Source organism: Salmo salar, chromosome ssa03 (assembly GCF_905237065.1).
Source record: "Salmo salar chromosome ssa03, Ssal_v3.1, whole genome shotgun sequence".
Taxonomy (NCBI): domain Eukaryota; kingdom Metazoa; phylum Chordata; class Actinopteri; order Salmoniformes; family Salmonidae; genus Salmo; species Salmo salar.
In genome coordinates, this window is record NC_059444.1 from 60,905,349 (window position 1) to 60,932,189 (window position 26,841).

General features: G+C 43.5%; 1 protein-coding gene across 1 annotated transcript in view; it reads right to left on the reverse strand.

The window, feature by feature from the left end:
• stat5a (signal transducer and activator of transcription 5a) overlaps window positions 1-26,841 on the reverse strand; it is a 100,529-nt gene that overhangs the window by 39,361 nt on the left and 34,327 nt on the right. The gene's annotated exons all lie outside the window — the stretch shown is intronic.

The window sequence follows — 26,841 nt, forward strand, 5'->3', positions numbered from 1 at the left end:
TATCCAAAGCCTCTTATTTTAACCTCAATGGCATTTCAAAAATCATAATGCATAGCATACATATTAAGTTTATTTTGAATTTTTAAAGGAGGATGGGAGCTTACACATTAATTATGACAACTTCCGAAGGCCAGTCCTCCAACCTATCAGAGCTCTTGCAGCATGAACTGACATGTTGTCGACCCAATCAAAGGATCAGAGAAAGAAACGAGTACTGAAAGCATAAGATACAGCTAGCTAGCACTGCAGTGCAGTGCATAAAATGTGGTGAATAATTGACTCAAAGAGAGAGAGACAATAGTTGTGTACGGACCGACGCTGGCGATGAGAAGCAGGTACGGGGAGTTGAACATAAAATGAGGAACAGACAGGTAACAGTACAGGACCAGTGTCAGCACATGGGTAAACAAGGACTTATGACAATCAATGCAGGAGCAGAGAACAGAGTGGGGAACCAGACAGATATAAGGAAGGTAATGACAGAAATGATTGAGTCCAGGTGAGTCCAATAATCGTTGATGCGCGTGATGGGGGGGAAGGGAGGTGTGTGTAATGATGATGGCAGGAGTGAACAATGCTGGGGAGCCTGGCGCGAGGGGAAGAGTGGGAGCAGGTGTGACAGTTGAGCAGTTTTGAACAAATACATTTCTTCCAAAATGTAAGAGAATCAAGAGAGAGATTTCATCATTTTTTTCCATTTTCAGTTTCACTTACTTAGCTAGCAAATGCAGCTAGCTAGTTTAACCTACTCAAACAGAGGGATGCTATGTTAGCTAGCTGGCTATGACTATCCAACACTAGAACTCTTCCAAGTAAAGGTAAGCTTTTGGTTTTACTAATTTATTGTCACCAGGGCCCACCGGTGTAAGCGCTAAACTGCTTACTGACAGTGCACTGTAAAGTTACTGCATGATTGTAGAAAGTTTGCTAACGCGTTAGTTCTATTAGCTATGTTGACTACGTTACTTTAGCTAATATGGTGACAACGATGTAGGCTGTGTGTAGCGGTTATGGTTCGGCTTGGAAAGGTTTTTTGGCCTGGTCACATACAGCTGATGTGTTGTGCATTGATGTCCAAAAGTGACAAAGGGAAAAAGTGAGAGGAGGAGAGCGCATAGATGTGAGAAGGAATACAACGTGGCTGTTCTGAACCGTGTTTACGCATGATCAGGTGTGTATTCATTCTGCCGATTCTGTTGAAAAAGTTTCTTAAACGGGGCTAAACATACCTGAATTTGTCCAATCAAAATTCTCATTTGCAACTGTTGGACTAATGATTACACCCTATATCAGCATGATGCAGGCAAGAGTGTGCAAGGAGGTATTGAATGTGTCACTGTCTGTCCATGTGTCACAGTGTGTCACCTCAACATTTTCTCTCAACCTGTGTGCACCTACGTTGTAAACCTTCATTCATAGGCTAGGTTGTAGCAACCTCATGATGGGTAGGGAAAATTCAAGTATCATGTAGTAGCCTAAACCTATTGCTGTTACATTGAGCTGGGTGAATGGAATATGAATGACAGTCATCCAATATGCTGTAATAGAAATAAGGCCATGCTCGTCATCTTAAACGACTCTTACAGCCACTGTCCCACACATGTTGTCTATCTTGTCAAACACGTTGAATTTATATGCCACCAACAACAGTTAGTAGGCTAATGGTTCATATCAAGCTGTCCAGCCCCACATATACCCAGAGACTACTGAGGGGTATGGGTTAGGAGGAGCCTGCTGAGGGGTATGGGTTAGGAGGAGTCTGCTGAGGGGTATGGGTTAGGAGGAGACTGCTGAGGGGTATGGGTTAGGGGGAGCCTGCTGAGGGGTATGGGTTAGGAGGAGACTGCTGAGGGGTATGGGTTAGGAGGGGTCTGCTGAGGGGTATGGGTTAGGAGGAGCCTGCTGAGGGGTATGGGTTAGGAGGAGCCTGCTGAGGGGTATGGGTTAGGAGGAGCCTGCTGAGGGGTATGGGTTAGGAGGAGCCTGCTGAGGGGTATGGGTTAGGAGGAGCCTGCTGAGGGGTATGGGTTAGGAGGAGCCTGCTGAGGGGTATGGGTTAGGAGGAGCCTGCTGAGGGGTATAGGTTAGGAGGAGCCTGCTGAGGTGTTAGGGATAGGAGAAGAGGAGCACAGGGTCAGACCATGATTGATTAGGGAGACAACTCTTTCCTCCGGTTGGACCAGGAACAAGCAGAACATCAGGACACCACATGCTGTTGCTGTCCAGAGGCTCCAAACAAAACATTCACATATTATCTTGATTTCTGTCTGGATCTCCTTCCACCGTCTCACACTCTCCCTCAAGTCTCCCTCCTTGTTTCTGCTCTCTAACTCTTCCTCGCTCTCCCTACAAATGGCAGCATGATGATTTCATCAGTCGTCCTCCCACTATCCCCATCTCCCCCAAACAGACACACAACAACTGAGTCCAACAACATCCCAACCTAGTCTAGAATCAGTCAAGGTCCTGTGTTTAGTGCCTGGTGGACGTGGTGTTGGAGGAAGGCTTCAAACATACAGACAAACAGACATGTGACCACCATAACCTATACTGCCCCGTAACCTATTTCAGGCTCGCTGCACTGACTCAGGCCTGCTGTGCTCTGTTGTGCACGTACTGCAGCCGCACTGTGTCAGTCCACCATCTGTCAGTTCCACCACCTATCTAAGTACCTTTCCTTCTCCTGGCTCTCAGATCACAACACTACCCTGGCAGACAGTTTCATGACTCCAAATTAACAGGAAAAAATGGAGGAGAGAGTAAAAGAGAGCGAAGGACAGAAAGGGCAATAAATCAGCCAAATGGTCACTGAGGTGTGAAACAAGCACATCCTGGTTCTTCACCTGTGACACATGACCCATGTGTCAGTCGGGGGTAAGACAGAGATCAGAAGTGACACCAAGGGAACCTACGTCGTTAGTCTGTTCAACACACACATACAGTATATACAACACCTATCATATATGAGCTCAAAACATTACATATTAAGGATGTCAAATATACAGTGACTTTAAATTCAACCCCCAGTCCAGGAGCCATAAGTTAATAATGGTCAAATATGTACAAGACTGGAAGTCTTTCCATCAAGTTCAAAACCATTTCAGTGGCCTATCAAGACAGCCTGGTCTCAGAGCCATACGAAACATACTTTATGTATTTCGAAGTACCTCCAAGACGTATGATACCTACTAATGGTCTAGTTACAAAAGTAGGGAAGTTGGTCTGGGAGGATGGGTGGGCATAATCTGCAACCGTCAAGCAATCCAAAGGTTGCGTGTTCATGTCTCGTTGAACATGCCTAACCCCTATTCTAAACTTAACCCAATTCACCGAACCTGCTACATACATTCACCTAACCTTTGTCGTATTAGTCCTCCTAACCTTTTACATAAATTATCTTAACCGTTGTCATTAGTTTCGCTAATCGCCAATGTAAATTCTCCCCGTAATTCTCCGTTGTTGTTATGGCGCAACAAGCCACCTGGTCTCAGAGAAAGAAGTATAATACTATACATCCTCGAAGATGTATAATAAGTTGTGTCATCCAATTTGTATGCTATTGTAAGACGTACGATACTATATGTCCACTAATTCGAATGATATTGTATGACCGTGTCATGACGTTGCCCTCTCTCTGGGAACAGAGAACACAGTTGAACCCCCTCCCTCTGCACCAGGCCTTTTCTATGCACCATCCCCCGACCTCTATACTTCTGACACTGCTGTGGTGAGAGGGGTTGTAAAATTCTAAAGGAGAATGTCCTGCCGCATGGCCCAGTTTTGAGACAGAGAGGGGTTTCAGAGAGACAAAGGAAATTCTTCCAACTCACAGAATTGGGGAACCGAACGACATTTATGTTCTGGAGAATGTATAAAAGATCGGTGAAGAATCCAGCTACGAACTGGTCCGCTTGGTACAATTTTGTGATACTCATTAGAGACAATAGTGCCATATTACCATACTAAGGTTTATATAATAGCCTCAGCTATGGGACTTGCATCTAAATGGTTGTATACAATGATTTAATAAGATTAAAGCTATTTGGAATATGTTGAGAGGCTATGTACTGATGTTAATGTGATAGAATTGTATTTCTGTTCAAAGCTTAACCTCTTACATCTAGACGTTCCGCTAGCGGAACACCTGCTCCAATATCCAATGATAGGCGTGGCGCGAATTACAAATTCCTCAAAAATACAAAAACTTCAATTTTTCAAACATATGACTATTTCACAGCATTTTAAAGACAAGACTCTCCTTTATCTAACCACACTGTCCGATTTCAAAAAGGCTTTACAGCGAAAGCAAAACATTAGATTATGTCAGCAGAGTACCAAGCCAGAAATAATCAGACACCCATTTTTCAAGCTAGCATATAATGTCACAAAAACCCAGAAGACAGCTAAATGCAGCACTAACCTTTGATGATCTTCATCAGATGACACACCTAGGACATTATGTTATACAATACATGCATGTTTTGTTCAATCAAGTTCATATTTATATCAAAAAACTGCTTTTTACATTAGCATGTGACGTTCAGAACTAGCATACCCCCGCAAACTTCCGGGGAATTTGCTAACAATTTACTAAATTACTCACGATAAACGTTCACAAAAAGCATAACAATTATTTTAAGAATTATAGATACAGAACTCCTCTATGCACTCGATATGTCCGATTTTAAAATAGCTTTTTGGTGAAAGCACATTTTGCAATATTCTAAGTACATAGCCCAGCCATCACGGGCTAGCTATTTAGACACCCGGCAAGTTTAGCACTCACCAATATCAGATTTACTATTATAAAAGTTTGATTACCTTTTGTTGTCTTCGTCAGAATGCACTCCCAGGACTGCTACTTCAATAACAAATGTTGGTTTGGTCCAAAATAATCCATCGTTATATCCGAATAGCGGCGTTTTGTTCGTGCGTCCCAGACATTATCCGAAATGGTAAATCAGGGTCGCGCGCATGGCGCAATTCGTTACCAAAAAAATCTAAATATTCCATTACCGTACTTCGAAGCATGTCAACCGCTGTTTAAAATCCATTTTTATGCCATTTTTCTCGTAAAAAAGCGATAATATTCCGACCGGGAATGTCCATTTAGCTAAACAGAGGAAAGAAAACAAAGCTTTCGGTCTACGCGGGCATGAGCCTGAGTCTCACAGTACTGTAACCAGCCACTACCCAAACGCGCTACTTTGTTTCAGCCAGAGCCTGCAAAGCCACGATTCAGCGTTTTGCCGCCTTCTGAGAGCCTATGGCAGCCGTAGGAAGTGTCACGGGACAGCTAAGATCCTCACTCTTCAATAAACAGAGACAAGAAGAACGACACCTTGTCAGACAGGCCACTTCCTGCATGAAATCTTCTCAGGTTTTGGCCTGCCATATGAGTTCTGTTATACTCACAGACACCATTCAAACAGTTTTAGAAACTTTAGGGTGTTTTCTATCCAAAGCCAATAATTATATGCATATTCTAGTTACTGGGCAGGAGTAGTAACCAGATTAAATCGGGTACGTTTTTTATCCAGCCGTGAAAATACTGCCCCCTAGCCATAACAGGTTAACTCAGTCATCGGCACGCCCCCAGGGACACAGACAAGACCTGGCGTCATGAGACAGCCTTTTTCTGTCATTTCGAATAAAACCCCGACCCAGGGTTACTTTCTTTAGACCAGGCCTCCACTCCATTACGAGTTGGCCAATAGGTTTGACCATGCATCCCTCTACTGAACTTTAACCATACCACGTGGTTAAACTTTAGACTATCGATACCGACAGAATAATAACAAGTCTTTGATATTAATTAATAGTCTGCAGCTAGAAATTTGATATCATCAAACGCGAAGACCGACCAAACATCCATTCTATAACAACATTAATGAATGTCGCTTTGAAAGATTCATTCTAACCGAGAGAGAGAGAGCGCGGACAAAAACTCTTCAACAGGACAAAAACTCTCCAACAAGGATCCAGACAACACACTGAGCGTAAATATATATTGATTGCAATTGTTCCCGAATGAGTGAGCGTTCATGTGCAAAGGATTAGCATATCAATTGTTAATATTTATCAACTCTGTAGGGTCTTCTCAGCTGACCCCCCCCTTGTTGGTTTAACAAGCTGCCATGCCGGTTTAGCCCACTAGGGCACATTACTCTACCAATTCTTTGTGACGATAATTACTGTTTGTATGTTTTCTGTGAATTACTTTGTTTAGTAAATAAATGATTTTAAGACAGTTGATGTATGGATGACTTAGTAAAGACTGGATTCGTGCAGATACAACAATTTACGACGTCTGGAATGAGACTGACGCGAGGTAAAATACACCATTTAAACCAGAAGATAATCGGCCTATACTATAATATAATATAATATAATATAATATAATATAATGTTATAATATAGGAAAGTTATATTAGGAAAATTATAACTTTGTAATCTGAATATTTTCCTGGTGCCCCGATCTCCTAGTTAATTACAGTTAAACGATCAATCAGTTTAATCGCGTAATAATAATAACATGGAGTTATTTTGATAAACATGTCTTCAGTTAATGGTGCCCAAAGACACGACAACCGCTATTCCATTCATAATATAACCTAACATAACATATCATACTAAATGGAGTGTCACAGATTTACATACAGAATAATGCGAATTGCCCTGAGACCATGTTGATCAAGAGCAACTATTAGCCTTTTACTGCAGTGGGCTAAATCAGGGTCACACAGTTTCTTGGTAGTCTGAAACAAATCTACTTTGAAAGAGAAGTATACACCTCACACACATGGTTATGGGCTTAAAAAGAAGACACTTGTATCATGTCAGATATAGAGTTGAAATGTATTAAACCTTGAGTTTACATCCCAAAAATACACATTAAATACATCACAGAAGACTGAAATATACCAAAACTGTTTGACATAGAAACACCTGTTTTTTTTCTTCTCAATAATTCTTATTAATTAGGAAGTTATGAAAAATATGAATAACATTCCAACCATGATTTGGTCATTTGACTGCAGGACTCCGACAATAGGAAGCACTGGTTATGGAGGTGAAAGATAGCATGATGATGATACATCATAGGTCAACCCCAGTGAACTCACTAATGACCCGAAAGGACCTCCATCTAATCTCAAACTGTACAATACTATCCTCTGTTAGTCAAGAAAGTACATTACTGTCTGACAGAATGGACACATTGAGAGATATTACTGATATCAGACAATGTGTCCAGTTAGCAAAGGCTGACCAACCCAGATAGATATCTGCAGCACAGACACAGGGCCACTCACACACACTTCCACACCAACGCACACAAACAAACACACGCAGTAGCAGCCCTATGCTTTAGTCAAGTACAAGCCTCAGTTGTCTCATCTTTACCTTGGCCTTCCCTTCAAAGACATCCAGACCGCAGCCCTCGTGTTTCATCTTTATTACTTCTCCTAAAGATGAAAAAGACATTGGCTACTTCACCCAAATCATTCTCACGCACAGACACTCAGCCCAGTGCCATTCTGACTAGATTTATTATACACAGACCGCAATACAAATGGATGTGGTCTGTGGAAAAAAAAGACATATGTACAGAGACAAGCAAAGAAGACCAATTGCAATTACAGCAAAACGCAATAATACATTCTCCACCCAGCTGGATGTGGTCCTTCACAACTAAGAGTACCGCCAGCCTTGGTTGGGTTTGTGTGTTGGAATGTCAGTGTACTGTATGGTATAGCTGAGAGTAGGCACATCGAGAGTTACCTGTCATACTGTTAATTGTGTAAAACATGTCCAGGAACCAGACATTTGTACCTAAAGAAATACTTTGGATAGAAGCACTTAGGAGACTTGGTGGGGGAAGGAAGTGCCCCCAGGTCCATGTCTGTCTTACAGCTATTTGGCTTCCAGTTCCTATACGAGGAGATCATGTCCTTTCTGTTTGTGATATTCCGAGCTGTTCTCCAGTGATTGCTACAGAGGAAATCAATTCACTGTGAATTAGGAAGTCAAGGCAGCTGGATTAGAAAAAACGATTTCCTGTTCAAAGCCAACAGAGAATGAGAACGGAGAGTGTCAGTCAGTCAGGGAGCTGAAACATCTGCCCTTACTTTACTACTTTACCAAACAGATGCAGAGACAAGGTGTTACAATACTGGCCCTATTTACTGTAAATTTGCTGAGTGACCCCCCCCCCACACTCATACAGAGGATCGTCTTCATTCAGAAATAAATAGAACTCTGAGATAATAAACTAAAAGACAGAGTGGCTGATGGTCCAGTTACTGCTCAACAAAGCATATCCTCTCTCTTGTTTTGACTCTAAATCTACAGCATTTCATTTCACTGATAAACCAGCACCTGGTAATTCTTGCTGCTATTTTTAAATGCTCACAGCCAGCCAGCCAGCCAGACAAAGCTTTAAAAAAAAATAATTGAATACAGAAAATAAGACGGCCAGGCTTCTCACTCAACTGCTGTGTCTCAGATGGGTCAAAGCGCCCCCAGGGAGAAGAGGGGGAAAACGTCTCACTGAGTACAAGTGACCATCAGGAGTCAACAAGGGCAGAAAACATCATCTGTATTTGACAAACACCGGGATTACACATGTTTCCTTTTCTTTGATGGCAGACACTGTGTGTGTTGAATCCTGTCAGTAAGAAAAGGAGAGGAAAGCACACTCTCCCGAGCTCAGTCTCAGTGACTCCACTGGAACCACTATGTCCCTCTGGTTTGTTGTGTATGGCCCACCACCACCACCACCACCACAGGTGATAGGCCAACTCACGGTGGTTCTATCATCCTCTACAGTCTACAGCAGTGTGTTACTGTGCCCGTCTACAACCCTGTAGTGACAGGATTATTAACAGAGAGTGTCAGTATAGGCTACAGTTAAGAGTCAGTCCTTAACCCTGAGGGGTCGCTCTACTCCACTCTCTCCACTGGACAGTGTGTGTGTGTGTGTGTGTGTGTGTGTGTGTGTGTGTGTGTGTGTGTGTGTGTGTGTGTGTGTGTGTGTGTGTGTTTTGATGTGTTTAACTATACTTGCGGGGACCAGCAGTCCCTACAAGAATAGTAAATGAACAAAAATTTGACCAACTGGGGACATTTTGTTAGTCCCCACAAGGTCAAATGCTATTTCTATGGGGTTTAGGGTTAGTATTACAATTAGTGTTAGGGTTAGGTTTAGGGTTCGTTTTAGGGTTAGGAGCTAGGGTTAAGGTTAGGTTTTGGGGTTAGGGTATGTTTAGGTTTAGGGAAAATAGGATTTTGAATGGGACTGAAACGTGTGTCCCCACAAGGTTAGTTTGTCTCTCTGTGTGTGTCTCTCCAAATTGCAACTCCAGGATGTCTAGCAAGATCTCCAGTAAATCTATAAATATCTCAAATCATGTTACACATTGTATAGAATGAAAATGAAAGCAAGGGTTGGGGCTTTTTTTGCAAGAAGTCTGTCACCCACTCTTTCCTCTTAGGAGAAATGGCATTTCATTTACACGAGTACTTCCTGTTAGGAACTTAAATGGCAAACTGCTACACCACCCATCACCACCACCCATGTGAAACTCACAGCTTGTTAGTTCGTGATGACACCAACTACCCAAACAACACACAAATCAACCAAGTGACTCATGTGACTGCAAATAGAAGCACATTTACTCTACTACAGAAAGCAGAAGACATATCAATGATTCACCTCAAATATCCAGGTTTTCCAACCTAAATCAACCCTACTACAGTACAACAAAAATTCAAATGACAACTTCTTCATTAGCATATTTAAAATGCTAACTGATTGCAGCATTACCTTTAAGTCAGATGCATGACACTGATATATATGGTTATAAAAAGACAGGGGAAATGCCTGTGACAACTCAGTGCAGTGGCACAAAGGCCAGGTATAGAAAGATAATAGGGGGAACTCCTACTGATAAATGGTATACAGATATAGGATCTTAATTTGACCAGTGTCTCACTGCAGGAAAATAATCCTGCAGCAACAGCAAATGTAAACTATTGTGTGGATTATAAATAATGGACATTTTTTGTAGGGGCTGATACATTTCAGTTAGGGCAAATCAAGTCTGTAATTTTAAAGTGGGAATTACAAACTTTAGAAGCCTTTTTAAACCTTGAATACACTACACGTTCGCATTAAAATGTCCTATAACAACAGGGTGATCAAATTAACATCCTACAGCTGTAGGGACTTGCTGTTCTTGTTGACTGACTGTCTGGACTGACTGCACACACTACACAGCCTGGATGGCTGTTAGGCAAATCTTCATGAACATCAAACAAGCTGTAGGACTGCCCTCCCTGCCTGCCTCAGACAGTAGCCTCTGCACTGCGGCTGGCTGTGTCAACCCCTCACCTCACCTCCCCCACTCTCTCTCTCTCTCCCCATTCACTTCTCTCTCTTCTCCCTCTGTCTTTCTCACCTCGTTCACTCCCCACCACTCTTTCTCCTCCCCCTCTCAATTCAATTCAAAGGGCTTTATTGGCATGAGAAACATATGTTTACATTGCCAAAGCAAGTAAAATAGATAATAAACAAAAGTGAAATAAACAATAGAAAATTAACAGTGAACATTACACTCCAAAGGAATAGAGACATTTCAAATGTCATATTATGGCTATGTACCATGTTGTAAACGATGTGAAAATAGTAAAAGTACAAAAGGGAAAATAAATAAATATAAATATGGGTATTTACAATGGTGCTTGTTCTTCACTGCTTGCCCTTTTCTTGTGGCAACAGTTCACAAATATTGCTGCTGTGATGTCACACTAGTATTTCACTTAATAGATATGAGTTTATCAAAATTGGATTTGTTTTCAAATTCTTTGTGGGTCTGTGTAATCTCTCTCTCTCCCTTACTCACTCTCTTCCCCCCTCCACTCTCTCTCTCAGCAAATTTCACGGCACCATGACTGGCTCTGTGCATAATCACACTGTCCCCCTGCCAAGGTTTATAAATAACCTCTGAAGTAACAGCTGAGTGTAAAATTAAGCACTTAACCTACATCCAGCATGTCCAGCCCACATAGCGGCATCTGTCTCTCTCCACCTACCCAACCCAACCCCCAGACGGATCCAGACTAAGAGGGGGGAGAACTGCAGTCCAAAGGGCACATTTTGAAACAGATGCAGCAGTTCGAGGCGAGTCTGTGATAGCCAGGACGCAGAGGAATGGGATTGGGGGGGTAGTTTCATGATTTAGAGGTGGGGTGTTAAGGGAGGGTCCCAAACGGATTTAGGCAACTGGGAAACCTTGGACCGTCAAGAGAGTGCAATGGTTAGGATATAACACCGTAGAAATGTTGTGTTGACCTCCACTGAAACCCCTCACATCATGACATCACAGCAGACCACTCAGTCTAGTAGAGTCCTGCCTGGCTGGCTGCAAACATTAGGCATGGACAAAGTGCAGCTTGCTTGTTAACAAATCAACTTGCCAGTAGATAGGAAGCAAAACACAGAATGTGAAACTCCCAGTAAAGACCAGACCAGCGAGGATGGATTCCAATCAAGGTCATCCAGCGGAGTGGACAGAGAGACTAGCCTCCATAGAGACTGTGAACAGGCTCATGTCAGGGACACCGCATTGGACTTTACGGGTTGTATTGTGCTAGCTACAGTAGACGTTCCGATTATCATCTCTGCTGTACCCCAGAGGACAACACATGACTGGGTCTGTGAGGTGTCGAGAGGGAAAGAGGAGGGAGGCGTCAGGAGATAGGGACAAAATAAGCCCTTTGTGCCTCCCGGTTCCAGCCCAGAGGGGATGACACTACAGTAATGACAGGAATACCATCCTTCCATCAACCCAACCCTCCTCCCACCACCATATTTACTGTATACAGTAGACTCAACATGACTCATCAGTTCACTATCAAGGTCATGTAGGCTATACAGTTGAAGTCGGAAGTTTACATACACTTAGTTTGGAGTCATTAAAACTCGTTTTTCAACCACTCCACAAATTTCTTGTTAACAAACTATAGTTTTGGCAAGTCGGTTAGGACATCTACTTTGTGCATGACACAAGTAATTGTTCCAACAATTGTTTACAGACAGATTATTTCACTTATAATTCACTGTATCACAATTCCAGTGGGTCAGAAGCTTACATACACTAAGTTGACTGTGCCTTTAAACAGCTTGGAAAATTCCAGAATTGATGTCATGGCTTCAGAAGCCTCTGATAGACTAATTGACATCATTTGAGTCAATTGGAGGTGTACCTGTGGATGTATTTCAAGGTCTCCCTTCACACTCAGTGCCTCTTTGCTTGACATCATGGGAAAATCAAAAGAAATCTGCCAAAAATTGTAGACCTCCTCAAGTCTGGTTCATCCTTTGGAGCAATTTCCAAACGCCTGAAGGTACCACGTTCATCTGTACAAACAATAGTACGCAAGTATAAACACCATGGGACCACACAGCCGTCATACCGCTCAGGAAGGAGACGCGTTCTGACTCCTAGAGATGAACGTACTTTGGTGCAAAAAGTGTAAATCAATCCCAGAACAACAGCAAAGGACCTTGTGGAGATGCTGGAGGAAACAGGTACAAAAATATCTATATTCACAGTAAAATGAGTCCAATATTGACATAACCTGAATTGCTGCTCAGCAAGGAAGAAGCCACTGCTCCAAAACCGCCATAAAGAAGCCAGACTACGGTTTGCAACTGCACATGGGGACAAAGATCGTACTTTTTGGAGAAATGTCCTCTGGTCTGATGAAACAAAAAAGAACAGTTTGGCCATAATGACCATCGTTATGTTTGGAGAAAAAAGGGGGAAACTTGCAAGGCGAAGAACACCATCCCAATCATGAAGCACGGGGGTGGCAGCATCATGTTGTGGGCATGCTTTGCTGCAGGAGGGACTGGTGCATACATGGCATCATGAGGCAGGAAAATTATGTGGATATATTGAAGCAACATCTCAAGACATCAGTCAGGAAGTTAAAGCTTGGTCGCAAATGGGTCTTCCAAATGGACAATGACCCCAAGCATTCTCCCAAAGTTGTGGCAAAATGGCTTAAGGACAACAAATTCAAGGTATTGGAGTGGCCATCACAAAGCCCTGACCTCAATCGCATAGAACATTTGTGGGCAGAACTGAAAAAGCGTGTGCGAGCAAGGAGGCCTACAAACCTGACTCAGTTACACCAGCTCTGTCAGGAGGAATGGGCCAAAATTCACCCAATTTATTGTGGGAAGCTTGTGGAAGGCTACCTGAGACGTTTGACCCAAGTTAAACAATTTAAAGGCAATGCTACCAAATACTAATTGAGTGTATGTAAACTTCTGACCCACTGGGAATGTGACGAAAGAAATAAAAGCTGAAATAAATCATTCTCTCTACTATTATTCTGACATTTCACATTCTTAAAATAAAGTGGTGATCCTAACTGACCTAAGACAGGGAATTTTTACTAGGATTAAATGTCAGGAATTGTGAAAAACAGAGTTTAAATGTGTTTGGCTAAGGTGAATGTAAACTTCCAACTTCAACTGTACATTAGGTGGGCTGTGGTGCTGGGTGTTTGGGCATAATGTGTGTGTGGGGGCGTGTGTGTGTCTGCTAGCGCGTGTGTGTTCACACATGCTCATCCCTGCATGTGTACATTTGCTTCCGGCTGTGGGTTGGGTAGATTTAGAACGATTTACTGATCATGTTTAATTAATAATAAGGGCAGAAAAATCCCCCATGGGAGTCCAACATGTAGCAAGGACATCACATCATGGTCTAGTCTCTCTGCCCTGTGGTTTATCCCTCCTCTCCCAGCAGCACCACTGTCTGCCTGTCTGCCAGTTCCTGTCTGTTTTTCACAGCCACGCTGCACAGCAGGACCCTCCACTAACACATCCACATAACACATCCTAAGGGTAGCAACATTACTGTTGCTGCCATGCTATGTTGTTGTCTTAGGCCTCTCTTTATGTAGTTTTGTGGTGTCTCTCTTGTCGTGATGTGTGTTTTGTCCTATATATTTGTTTTGTATTTTTAATCCCAGCCCCCGTCCCCCCAGGAGGCCGTTTGCCTTTTGGTAGGCCATCATTTTAAATAAGAATTTGTTCTTAACTGACTTGCCTAGTTAAATAAACAAAATAAAACAGTTGTGTAGAGCGCGGCTACTGTATAATGTTTACATTTAAGAAATGTATTGGTTTGTTTGTTTGTGTGTGTGTGCAAGTCTGCGTGTGTGGGTATGTCTATGTCTACAGACAGTGGAACTAAGGCTATGTTGGCACAGTCTGTCTACAGAGGACATTGGTCTAAATGAGCATGGCTAAAAGGGTCATCGTGGTCACATGTTTGGCATTAACTTAATGACAAACTTGTGACCTCCATGCAGGCCCAGGGCTGGGCTGGGCTCCTCTTGAAGAACAGAGTGGTAGGGTGGTTACGAGACACACAAACATATACACAAAGCTTAATTCATACTGAACATAACAACAGCTCTTCATAGAGAGGTTGATGTAAGCATCAAAGCATTTGTCACCGTCTGATGGGAGATGGGATACTGAGGGGTACTGAGTGAAGCAGGAGAGAGGGCAGTGCTCTGTAAAGAGGGACAGCCACATGTTGACACGCTAATGAATCGCATAACGAAGCGTATTCAACAGGGGAGGTTCCAATGCATGTCTCTGGGCCCTTACGGCCGGGGCCTGATGGAATCATTACGCTGCTCGGAGCAGGAACAATGGAGGGACACAGTGGGCTTTGATCATGGGACCGACCCAAGGGAGATGGATGGGGAGCGTGTCTCAGAGGACCCCTCGTGAACCGCCCTGGGGAGGGACGAGTGTAGAGAGGAACGAATATAACGGATTGCAGGATGACTGGTTAATGCATCCCCACTTCTCCAAACTTTATAACATTCTGAGATGGAAAGGGGAACTAAGGAAGAAAACCTGTTCTAAAAGGCAGTGTAACTGTGGTAACTAACTCAGAAGGTGAGTGCTCTGCACATGGTTCGACTGACTCCCACTACCACTTAGCCTCCATTGATCAGGTGCGTCACACACACACGTTGCTAAGGAGAAGTCGGCCAAGTGAACCTGTTGCACTTTGCTGGCGAACACACGTTGCCAGATTGAAAGGCCCAATGCTACCTACTGAGAGGAGGCAAGAGAAAAGACATGAGGGATGTCATTACTATCTATCCAGCTGTAGAATACTAATACGCCTGCAGTCAATAGCAGAACATCTACCCTCTGTTAGGCACTACCAGTGTCAATGGCAGCAGCAGTACACAAGCACACACACACACAGTCTTGACCCATGGACCGATCCCATTGTATTGTTGTAAAATGGGGAAGATGATCCCCCCCACGGTGCTAGTCAGTACAGCCTTGGAGTTGAGAACACAATGACCTGCTAGCTGTGATTATAGGGCGCAGAGAAAGGAGGAAAGACACAGACATTACACACACTCACACACACATTTTCACACAGCAGCCAGAGACTCAAAATGTGTGGTATTATTTGGATCCTGAGAACCAGGTAGGCCAGACAACACTCTGCCTCTTTTTTCACCCACATCCCCTTTTTACATCCCTTCAGTGGGATACAGAGAGAAGAGGCTGTCTTGGCTGTTTGAACAAAAGGAAGAGCGCACATACAAAAGAAACACACGCCCTAAATGCCCACCATACTGTATGTCAATATTCATGACAGTCAAAATGAGACACTGTGAAATGCTCATGGGTGTTACTTGTGTATGTCAAAATGCCTGCTATCTATTGTAGACTGACAGTCCATCTCGCTCCGTCTGAGAGTCTAGCAGTAATAATGTCCTCCTGTCTGGTTCTATAGGGAAAGGGGGGGGAGACCTAGTCAGTTGTACAACTGAACTCATTCAACTGAAATGTGTCTTCCACATTTAACCCAACCTGGGAATACTGAGTGGTGGGAAATGCCTGGGCTTTGCTCTATCTGGGAAATTGAGCTCCTTCTTCACAAGTTGGGCATTGTGGCTAAACCCAAAGACCAACCCGCACGGCGTGGAAGAGAGAAATGTCAATCCGAGAAAAAGGAGGTTGCATCTCAACCTCAGCACACATTCTTGACAAACCAACTGTTTGTTTCTGGGTCTACATTCGCTACTGTCCTAGAAATAGAAATAAACAGCTAAACCTGGCCTACCATCCCAACCAGAAGTGAAGCCAGAACCCGACATAGCTCATTGGCAGCACTTCTATTTAAAAACCAAAGGACCTATTTCTATACTGTAACTCTGTAGCGGGTGTGACGGCAGCAGCACGCATACATGGCAATTGAAAGGCATTATCTGACTACACAGATCCATGGACAGCCTCAAACTACGCATCTAGACGCAACACAGAGGCCTCAGCTCTCTAAAGGAATATAAGTGTGTGGTGTTTGTGTGTACTTCTCCACCTCTTATAGAGCACCAGAGGCTGGAAAGCTGTTACTTCCATGTCAGTGGCTGGAACATTAGGAGACTGCAGAGTGATGGAAGGGGAGGGCAGGGCAACAAGTAGAAAGCAGAATCAATCAAAGCACACAGCTCCCAGCTCTCAGCCTGCAAAAGACCTGTGGCCACATATTAGTGATCAAACACAGTCTGCCATTGACAACTGCTCAATGCAGTCATGCTGATGTGGTTACCTACTTAGGCTTCATTTACACAGGCAGCCCAATTCAGATATGTTGCCCAATTATTAGCAAAAGTGTCACGTCCTGACCAGCAGATGGAGCTGGTGTAGTAGTTTGGGGGTCAGGACGTGGCAGTCTGGTGTGTCTTGTGACTCCTGATCAGGAACAGCTGGGAATCGTTGTTCCTGATTGGGAGTCACATATGTAGGAGTTGTTTGTCACTGGGGTTTGTGGGTAATTGTTTCTGTTTGAGTATTTTCCTCACAGGACTGTTTGCTGTCGTTTTTTGTTCATTTTGTAGTGTTCTCTTGTTTATTTGAATTAAAACTCTAATGATGAACACATCCTCTGCTGCACCTTGGTTCCCTCTTCAAGACAGTCGTTACAAAAAGAGCTGATCTGATTGATTAAAAGACCAATTAGTGGGAGAATATCAGAATTGAGCTGCCTGTGTAAACGCAGCCATAATGGCAAGAATAATTCATAATTGTGGATTGTCTGTGAATGCCCACTAGATGCAAGAACACAACACGGCATAAGGGATAGTCATACACAGCTGTCGTAATAAATGTTGCTTCTGCAAGACTATGTTCTAGAACAGGTATTCCCAAACTGGGTACACGTACCCCTAGGGGTACGCTCAATGTCGTCTGGGATACGGCAAATAAAACTGATTCACATTTTTTTAAATTCAATATTAAATTTTTTCACATTTTCAAACAGTCGATTTATATTTTCCAACGGAGCTAGACATTTGGGTGAGGTTTTTTCCTTGCCTGAGTTTCCTCGTTTCACTGGCAATAATAAAATCAAACCCTCGAGTGTTCAGCGAAAAAACAACAATGTCAAAATGTCACGGTTGTTATAAGGAGCGGACCAAGATGCAGCGTTTTCGTAGTTCCACATATTTATTAAAAGTGAAACTGAATGCAATACACTAATAACTTGAAAATATGACGACGCAGAGAGGACAACACACTACTCAAAAGACAATAACCCACAAACAACGAGAAACACCCCTACTAAATATGACCTCCAATTAGAGGCAACGAGGACCAGCTGCCTCCAATTGAAGGTCAACCCAATAAACCACAACCTAAAAATAGACAAACTAGAACTACAACATAGAAATAGAAAACATAGAACAAACAAAAACACCGCCTGTCACGTCCTGACCACTCTACCATAGAAAATAACAACTTATATTGGTCAGGATGTGACACAAATACAGGTAGCCTAGACAAATAACTAACATCTAATCACATTAACTGTTACTCTCTCGCGGGGAATTCCACTAACGGTCCGTACGTAGCCAAACGTAGCTGTTGCTCATTCAGTTTGCTCGAAAATTGACAAATGGTTAAAAAAAAGTAGAAACACATACCAGCTCTACTGGTAGTACTGCTACTACCAGCAGTACTGCACCTGTCGACGACACAAGTTGATCTGCTTCCACGAGCACATCCAATGCTAGCATCAGTAATTCTACATTTGTTGTTAGCTCAGCTAACATGGTCACTGACAGTTGTGAATCGGATTCAGCCGAAGAGCTGGTATATGTCCGTTACGTTTACGGGGGGTCAATTAAGGAAGACATCCTCTTCTGCAAACCACTGGAAACCAGGACAACAGGAGAGGATATTTTTAAAGTACTGGACAGCTTTGTGACATCAAATGGACTTTGGTGGTCAAGATGTGTTGGTATCTGTACAGATGGCGCAAAAGCCATGACAGGGAGACATAGTGGAGTGAACGCGCGTGCAAGCAGTTGCTCCCGACGCCACTTGGGTACATTGCAGCATCCACCGAGAGGCTCTTGCTGCCAAGGGAATGCCTGACAGCTTGAAAGACGTTTTGGACACTACAGTGAAAATGGTTAGCTTTGTTAAAGCAAGGACCCTTAACTCTCGTGTATTTTCTGTACTATGCAATGATATGTGTAGCGACCATGTAACGCTTTTACAACATACAGAAGTACGCTGGTTATCAAGTGGCAAAGTATTGACACGTTTTTTTGAATTGAGAGACAAGCTTAAAGTTCTTTACTGACCATAGTTTTCACTTGTCTGACCGCTTGCATGATGATGAGTTTCTCACACGACTGGCCTATCTGGGTGATGCTTTTTCTCGCCTGAATTATCTGAATCTAGGATTACAGGGACTCTCTGCAACTGTATTCAATGTGCGGGACAAAATTGAGGCTATGATTAAGAAGTTGGAGCTCTTTGTCTGCATTAACAAGGACAACACACAGGTATTTCCATCATTGTATGATTTTATGCGTGCAAATGAACTCAAGCTTACGGACAATGTCAAATGTGATATATGGAAGCACCTGAATGAGTTGGGTGTGCAATTACGCAGGTACTTTACCGAAACGGATGACACAAACAACTGGATTCGTTATCCCTTTTCATGCCCTGCCTCCAGTCCACTTACCGATATCTGAACAAGAGAGCCTCATCGAAATTGCAACAAGTGGTTCTGTGAAAATTTAATCAGAAGCCACTGCCAGATTTCTGGATTGGGCTGCGCTCAGAGTATCCTGCCTTGGCATATCGCGCTGTTAAGACACTGATGACCTTTGCAACCACGTACCTATGTGAGAGTGGATTCTCGGCCCTCACTAACATGAAAACTAAATACAAGCACAGACTGTGTGTGGAAAATGATTTAAGACTGAGACTCTCTCCAATACAACCCAACATTGCAGAGTTATGTGCATCCTTTCAAGCACACCCTTCTCATTAGCCTGTGGTGAGATATTTACCATTTTCAATGAACAAATAAGGTTTTATATGTAAGATGGTTAAATAAAGAGCAAAATTATTGATTATTATTATTATTTGTGCCCTGGTCCTATAAGAGCTCTTTGTCACTTCCACGAGCCGGGTTGTGACAAACTCACACTCATTCTTATGTTTAATAAATGTATCGTATAGTGTGTGTGTGTGCTGGAGGTTGAATTTTTGAAGGGGTACAGGACTATAAAAAGTTTGGAAACCACTGTTCTAGAAGAATATTGCACCATAAACATGTCGTTACCGTAGCTCTGCGGCTATGTCCAATTAATGATGCTTTAGTTCACAGTGAGCGGACCAGATATTTCTGCTGAGTCTTTGCAGCACAGGAGCCATAGTTCACTGGTGAAGACACAGAGAACGTGGCTGGCCTTTTGCAATGCTGTGGAGGAGTAGGTCAAGTATTTAAATGGAAGGGAAGAGTGGAAAAGTAGAGGGAGGGAGGGTTGGACGGAGGGGGTTAGCTTGAAAAGCATGCTGGAGAAGCATGTGACATCGAGGATCCGCCAATGAGAGCCAAGGTAGTGTAGCTAGGTCAAAAAGAACCAGGCCGGGCAAAGACCAAATGTCTGTAGAGTGAAGTGTAGTTTTACATTTACATTTAAGTCATTTAGCAGACGCTCTTATCCAGAGCGACTTACAGTTTTATAACAATCGTTTAATGGAGTACACTCCCAGTCTCATTAATGGAGGACAGGAGTTTTTCAAGAGTTTTTATCAATAGTTAGTTCATGTCACGTAGTCAGGAAAGACACCTGACCTTAGTGAATACAGCAGACTTACTGGTATAGCGAGTGTTTGCAATGTATAACCACATTACATCTTACATCACCGTTGGTTATGTCTGTTCATTTGTCCCTCTTTGGAACCCATTAAAGGAAGTGTCCAAGTAGACACTAGAGACTTCAGGTGAGTCATAGTGGCTTCCTCTTTCTCTGAAATAGGCTAGGCCAAATTCCTGTTACTCTCACCATTTTGTGGGGAAGAACTTTGGATCAGGCAGACTGATGTTTACTGGGATACGTCTTGTTCTGGAAGCAGAACTAAGTGATTTCCATTAGATGGGCCAGCCGCAAAGTCAAAATAGGCTATATTGTAAAAACCATGAAAACAAATATTTGCTTTTTGGTCGTAGCCCTTTACACTCGTACCCGTATACGCGTTGAAAATAGATTTGGTCACCAATAAGCACCTAAATTGGAACACAGTAGCTGTACAGTAACCTGCTATAAATGACATCAGAGCTCAGGCTCTGAGCTTCACAGTGCTGTGAGGGTTTTGACTGACAGCCGTGCTGAACTTGAGCACCGTGCGTGACAAGAAGTCGCCCCAATCCCTCCTGCTAATTGGACAACTTTTGCAATTGTTTTGGTTGTCTGAGTGAGGGAAGGGCTGTAAATTAAGAGAACTATGTATTTTGAAAGATGAGAAGTTGAGGATTATAATAAATACCGCTTTGATGTCATGCAAGCAAGCCAAACCCCCATGATTCCAAATGTGCACTTCACATTTCCATATCATAAAACTCATGTCATATACAGTGTCAACGTTTATGATCACTATGTTTGATGAACAGTCACAAGATGACTATGTTTGTCCATTGTGAAGAAAATTTGCCACGGAACACACAGCTGAATGCACGCATAACTCCTTTCTATACGCACAAAATTACAATCCGTTTCCCTGTATTGCATTGTGAAAGCCTAGCACTGTAAGATCATATTCTATAACTTAGCTAGTCATGTTGGCAATAGAACAAGCGTTCAAATGATGCCCACCTGACTCATTTTAAGATTGCGTAAACACCAACAGTAATTGTGTGATCGCGGGGATGCAGGGTTGTGTTCCAACCAAAACGACTACAAGTGTACTCTAGTTCCTCAATGGTACAGCTAGGAGAGCACAAAAAGCACCTTTATAGTTGAAGACTCTTGAGTCATAAAGTGTATTGAAATTACTTAGGAACTGTGTACACTTTGGAGAGGGCACTTGGAGACACCAGTTAGTCCTCTCACTCAAACCCATGTTCTTTTTATGTCTTATGTTTCACTTACCCCACATTTTCCAGGAAATTATTTTCTTATCATGTTCCTGAATGTATCCAGAGTATTTTCAGATTTCGTTATCAACAAATGCAGGGAGAAAAGAACAGTAAATGTAATATGCTAAATAAATTAACAGTGTAATGTTTGGAATCAGTCTTGTCAGGTGAACTGTTGTCTTCTTTGGTCAAATAATTTCCCCATAATCGCCAAACTGTTCCCTTCCAATTGCTACCGTGCTTATTCATTTCATTTAAATGTAGCCCTATCCATATAGGCCAATTCCCACGAGTGTAAAGGGTTAAGGTCAGGGTTAGGCATTAGGGTTAGCAGTGCGGTTAAGGTTAGTGTTAAGGTTAGGTTAAAAATCAGATTTTATGACGTCGTGGCTTTGCCAGCTAGTGATCAATCTGCAGAGCTGCCTCCAGAACAACATTCATGACGAAAAACGCTAACCTGCCTTGAAACAGTGGAACACTTGTGTTCTGTCAGACATACTGGAACCTCTCAGAAGGCATGGGTCACATTTGAGTGGTTTTGAATGATCTTGAGGGGAATCAATTTAAATGAAAGCACAACTTTTACACTACATATACAAAAGTATGTGGACACCCCTTCAAATGAATGGATTTGGCTATTTCAGCCACACCCATTGCTGACATGTGTATAAAATCGTGCACACATCCATGAAATCTCCATAGACAAACATTGTCAGTAGGATGGCCTTTTATTTTATTTATTTAACCAGGTAGGCAAGTTGAGAACAAGTTCTCATTTACAACTGCGACCTGGCCAAGATAAAGTAAAGCAGTTTGACACATACAACAACACAGAGTTACACATGGAGTAAAACAAACATACAGTCAATAATATAGTAGAAAAATTAGTCTATATACAAAGTGAGCAAATGAGGTGAGATAAGGGAGGTAAAGGCAAAAAAGGCCATGGTGGCTAAGTAAATACAATATAGCAAGTAAAACACTGTAATAGATTTGCAGTGGAAGAAAGTACAAAGTAGAAATAGAAATTATGGGGTGCAAAGGAGCAAAATAAATAAATACAGTAGGGGAAGAGGGAGTTGTTTGGGCTAAATTATAGATGGGCTATGTACAGGTGCAGTAATCTCTGAGCTGCTCTGACAGCTGGTGCTTAAAGCTAATGAGGGAGATAAGTGTTTCCAGTTTTAGAGATTTTTGTAGTTCGTTCCAGTCATTGGCAGCAGAGAACTGGAAGGAGAGGCGGCCGAAGGAGGAATTGGCTTTTGGGGTGACCAGAGAGATATACCTGCTGGAGCGCGTGCTACAGGTGGGTGCTGCTATGGTGACCAGCGAGCTGAGATAAGGGGGAACTTTACCAAGCAGGGTCTTGTAGATGACCTGGAGCCAGTGGGTTTGGCGACGAGTATGAAGCGAGGGCCAGCCAACGAGAATGTACAGGTCGCAGTGGTGGGTAGTATATGGGGCTTTGATGACAAAACGGATGGCACAGTGATAGACTGCATCCAATTTATTGAGTAGGGTATTGGAGGCTATTTTGTAAATGACATCGCCGAAGTCGAGGATCGATAGGATGGTCAGTTTTACGAGGGTATGTTTGGCAGCATGAGTGAAAGATGCTTCGTAACAAAATAGGAAGCCAATTCTAGATTTAACTTTGGATTGGAGATGTTTGATGTGAGTCTGGAAGGAGAGTTTACAGTCTAACCAGACACCTAGGTATTTGTAGTTGTCCACATATTCTAAGTCAGAACCGTCCAGAGTAGTAATGCTGGACGGGCGGGCAGGTGCGGGCAGCGATCGGTTGAAGAGCATGCATTTAGTTTTACTTGTATTTAAGAGCAGTTGGAGGCCACGGAAGGAGAGTTGTATGGCATTGAAGCTCGTCTGGAGGGTAGTTAACACAGTGTCTAAAGAAGGGCCAGAAGTATACGGAATGGTGTCGTCTGCATAGAGGTGGATCAGAGACTCACCAGCAGCAAGAGCGACATCATTGATGTATACAGAGAAAAGAGTCGGCCCAAGAATTGAACCCTGTGGCACCCCCATAGAGACTGCCAGAGGCCCAGACAACAGGCCCTCCGATTTGACACACTGAACTCTATCAGAGAAGTAGTTGGTGAACCAGGCGAGGCAATCATTTGAGAAACCAAGGCTATTGAGTCTGCCGATGAGGATGTGGTGATTGACAGAGTCGAAAGCTTTGGCCAGGTCAATGAATACGACTGCACAGTATTGTTTATTATCGATGGCGGTTAAGATATCGTTTAGGACCTTGAGCGTGGCTGTGCCCCCGTGACCAGCTCTGAAACCAGATTGCATAGCGGAGAAGGTGCGGTGTGATTCGAAATGGTCGGTAAACTGTTTGTTGACTTGGCTTTCGAAGACTTAAGAAAGGCAGGGTAGGATAGATATAGGTCTGTAGCAGTTTGGGTCAAGAGTGGCCCCCCCTTTGAAGTGGGGGATGACCGCAGCTGCTTTCCAATCTTTGGGAATCTCAGACGACACGAAAGAGAGGTTGAACAGGCTAGTAATAGGGGTTGCAACAATTTCGGCAGATAATTTTAGAAAGAAAGGGTCCAGATTGTCTAGCCCGGCTGATTTGTAGGGGTCCAGATTTTGCAGCTCTTTCAGAACATCAGCTGACTGGATTTGGGAGAAGGAGAAATGGGGAAGGCTTGGGCGAGTTGCTGTGGGGGGTGCAGTGCTGTTGACCGGGGTAGGGGTAGCCAGGTGGAAAGCATGGCCAGCCGTAGAAAAATGCTTATTGAAATTCTCAATTATAGTGGATTTGTCAGTGGTGACAGTTTCCTATCCTCAGTGCAGTGGGCAGCTGGGTGGAGGTGCTCTTATTCTCCAAGGACTTTACAGTGTCCCAGAACTTTTTTGAGTTTGTGTTGCAGGAAGCAAATTTCTGCTTGAAAAAGCTAGCCTTGGCTTTTCTAACTGCCTGTGTATATTGGTTTCTAACTTCCCTGAAAAGTTGCATATCACGGGGGCAATCAGTTCACATATGGTGTCCAGAGCACAGCTGGGGGCAGAGGGTGGTCTATAGCAGGCGGCAACGGTGAGAGACTTGTTTTTAGAGAGGTGGATTTTTAAAAGTAGAAGTTCAAATTGTTTGGGTACAGACCTGGATAGTAGGACAGAACTCTGCAGGCTATCTCTGCAGTAGATTGCAACACCGCCCCCTTTGGCCGTTCTATCTTGTCTGAAAATGTTGTAGTTAGGGATGGAGATTTCAGAGTTTTTGGTGGTCTTCCTAAGCCAGGATTCAGACACGGCTAGGACATCCGGGTTGGCAGTGTGTGCTAAAGCAGTGAATAAAACAAACTCAGGGAGGAGGCTTCTAATGTTAACATGCATGAAACCAAGGCTATTACGGTTACAGAAGTCATCAAAAGAGCGCCTGGGGAATAGGAGTGGAGCTAGGCACTGCAGGGCCTGGATTCACCTCGACATCACCAGAGGAACAGAGGAGGAGTAGGATAAGGGTACGGCTAAAAGCTATGAGAATTGGTCGTCTAGGACGTCCGGAATTGAGAGTAAAAGGAGCAGGTTTCTGGGGGCGATTAAAATAGCTTCAAGGTATAATGTACAGACAAAGGTATGGTAGGATGTGAATACAGTGGAGGTAAACCTAGGCATTGAGTGGTGATGAGAGAGATATTGTCTCTAGAAACATCCTTGAAACCAGGTGATGTCATCGCATGTGTGGGTGGTGGAATTGAGAGGTTGGATAAGGTATAATGTGCAGGGCTAGAGGCTCTACAGTGAAATAAGCCAATAAACACTAACCAGAACAGCAATGGACAAGGCATATTGACATTAAGGAGAGGCATGCTTAGCCAAGTGATCAAAAGTGTCCAGTGAGTTGTGAGGTCGGTTGCAGTCACGGCGATTCAGACAGCTAGCCAGGCCATGGGTAGCAAGTTAGTAGAAGATGGTCTGTTTTTAGCCACCTCGTGCGTTTCCGTCGGTAGATTAGTGAGGTTCCGTGTGGTAGAGGGGACCAATCCAATTGGCAAAAATAGTTATAGTTATAGTGGCCCAAGAAAATTGGCCGATAGACCTATTCAGATAGCAGCCGATAAGACAGCTAACGATTAGCTGGCCGCAGATGGGCGTTCAGGTTACGTCGCGACGGAGGGACCAGTTGGATAACTCCCTCGGGCAGATAACGTCGGTAGTCCAGTCATGAAGGCCCGATGGGGCTCCACATCGGCAGTAAAACGGGTCCGGATAGGTGATTGTAGCCCAGGAGTGGCTGATGGAACTCTTCAGCTGGCTAGCTCCGGAATAATTGATGATAGCTCCGGGACCGACATTAGCCAATAGTCACTCGGATAGCAGCTAGCTAGCTGCAAGATCCAGGTGTAAATGTCCAGAGCTTGCGGTAGAAATCTGGGGATATGAAGAGAAAAAAGGTCCGGTATGCTCTGGTCTGAGTCACTTTTCAAGCTAAGGGGTAGCTGATGACCGCCAACCGTGGTTAGCTGAATTCTAACGTTAGCTAGTGAACTGGCTAACTTCTGGCTAACTTCTGGCTAGCTTCAGTTGTGGATTTCAGATTTGAGGTAAATACTTTTTTTTAAATTGGTGAGGCGGGTTGCAGGAGAGTGTTTTGAAGTTGAGTTTTTAGAAAAAAATGTAAATATATATATATATATACACGGGACACGACAAGACGAGGACAAAGGACGTCTGACTGCTATGCCATCTTGGATTCTGCCTTACTGAAGAGCTCAGTGACTTTCAACGTGGCACCGTCATAGGATGCCACTTTTCCAACAAGTTAGTTTGTCAAATTTCTGCCCTGCTAGAGCTTCCCCGGTCAACTGTAAGTGCTGTTATTGTGAAGTGGAAATGTCTAGGAGCAATAACGGCTCAGCCGCGAAGTGGTAAGCCACACAAGCTCACAGAATGGGACCGCCGAGTGCTGAAGCGCATAGTGTGTAGAAATCGTCTGTCTTCGGTTGCAACCCTCACTACCGAGTTCCAAACTGCCTCTGAAAGCAACGTCACCACAAGAACTGTTCGTCAGGAGCTTCAAATGGGTTTCCATGGCTGAGCAGCCGCACATAAGCCTAACATCACCATGCGCAATGCCAAGCATCGGCTGGAGTGGTGTAAAACTCACCATTGGACTCTGGTGCAGTGGAAATGCGTTCTCTGGAGTGATGAATCACGCAACACCATCTGGCAGTGCGGAGGACGAATCTGGGTTTGGCGGATGCCAGGAGAACGCTACCTGCCCGAATGCGTAGTGCCAACTGTAAAGTTTGGTGGAGGAGGAATAATGATCTGGGGCTGTTTTTCATGGTTCGGACTCGGTCCATTCACT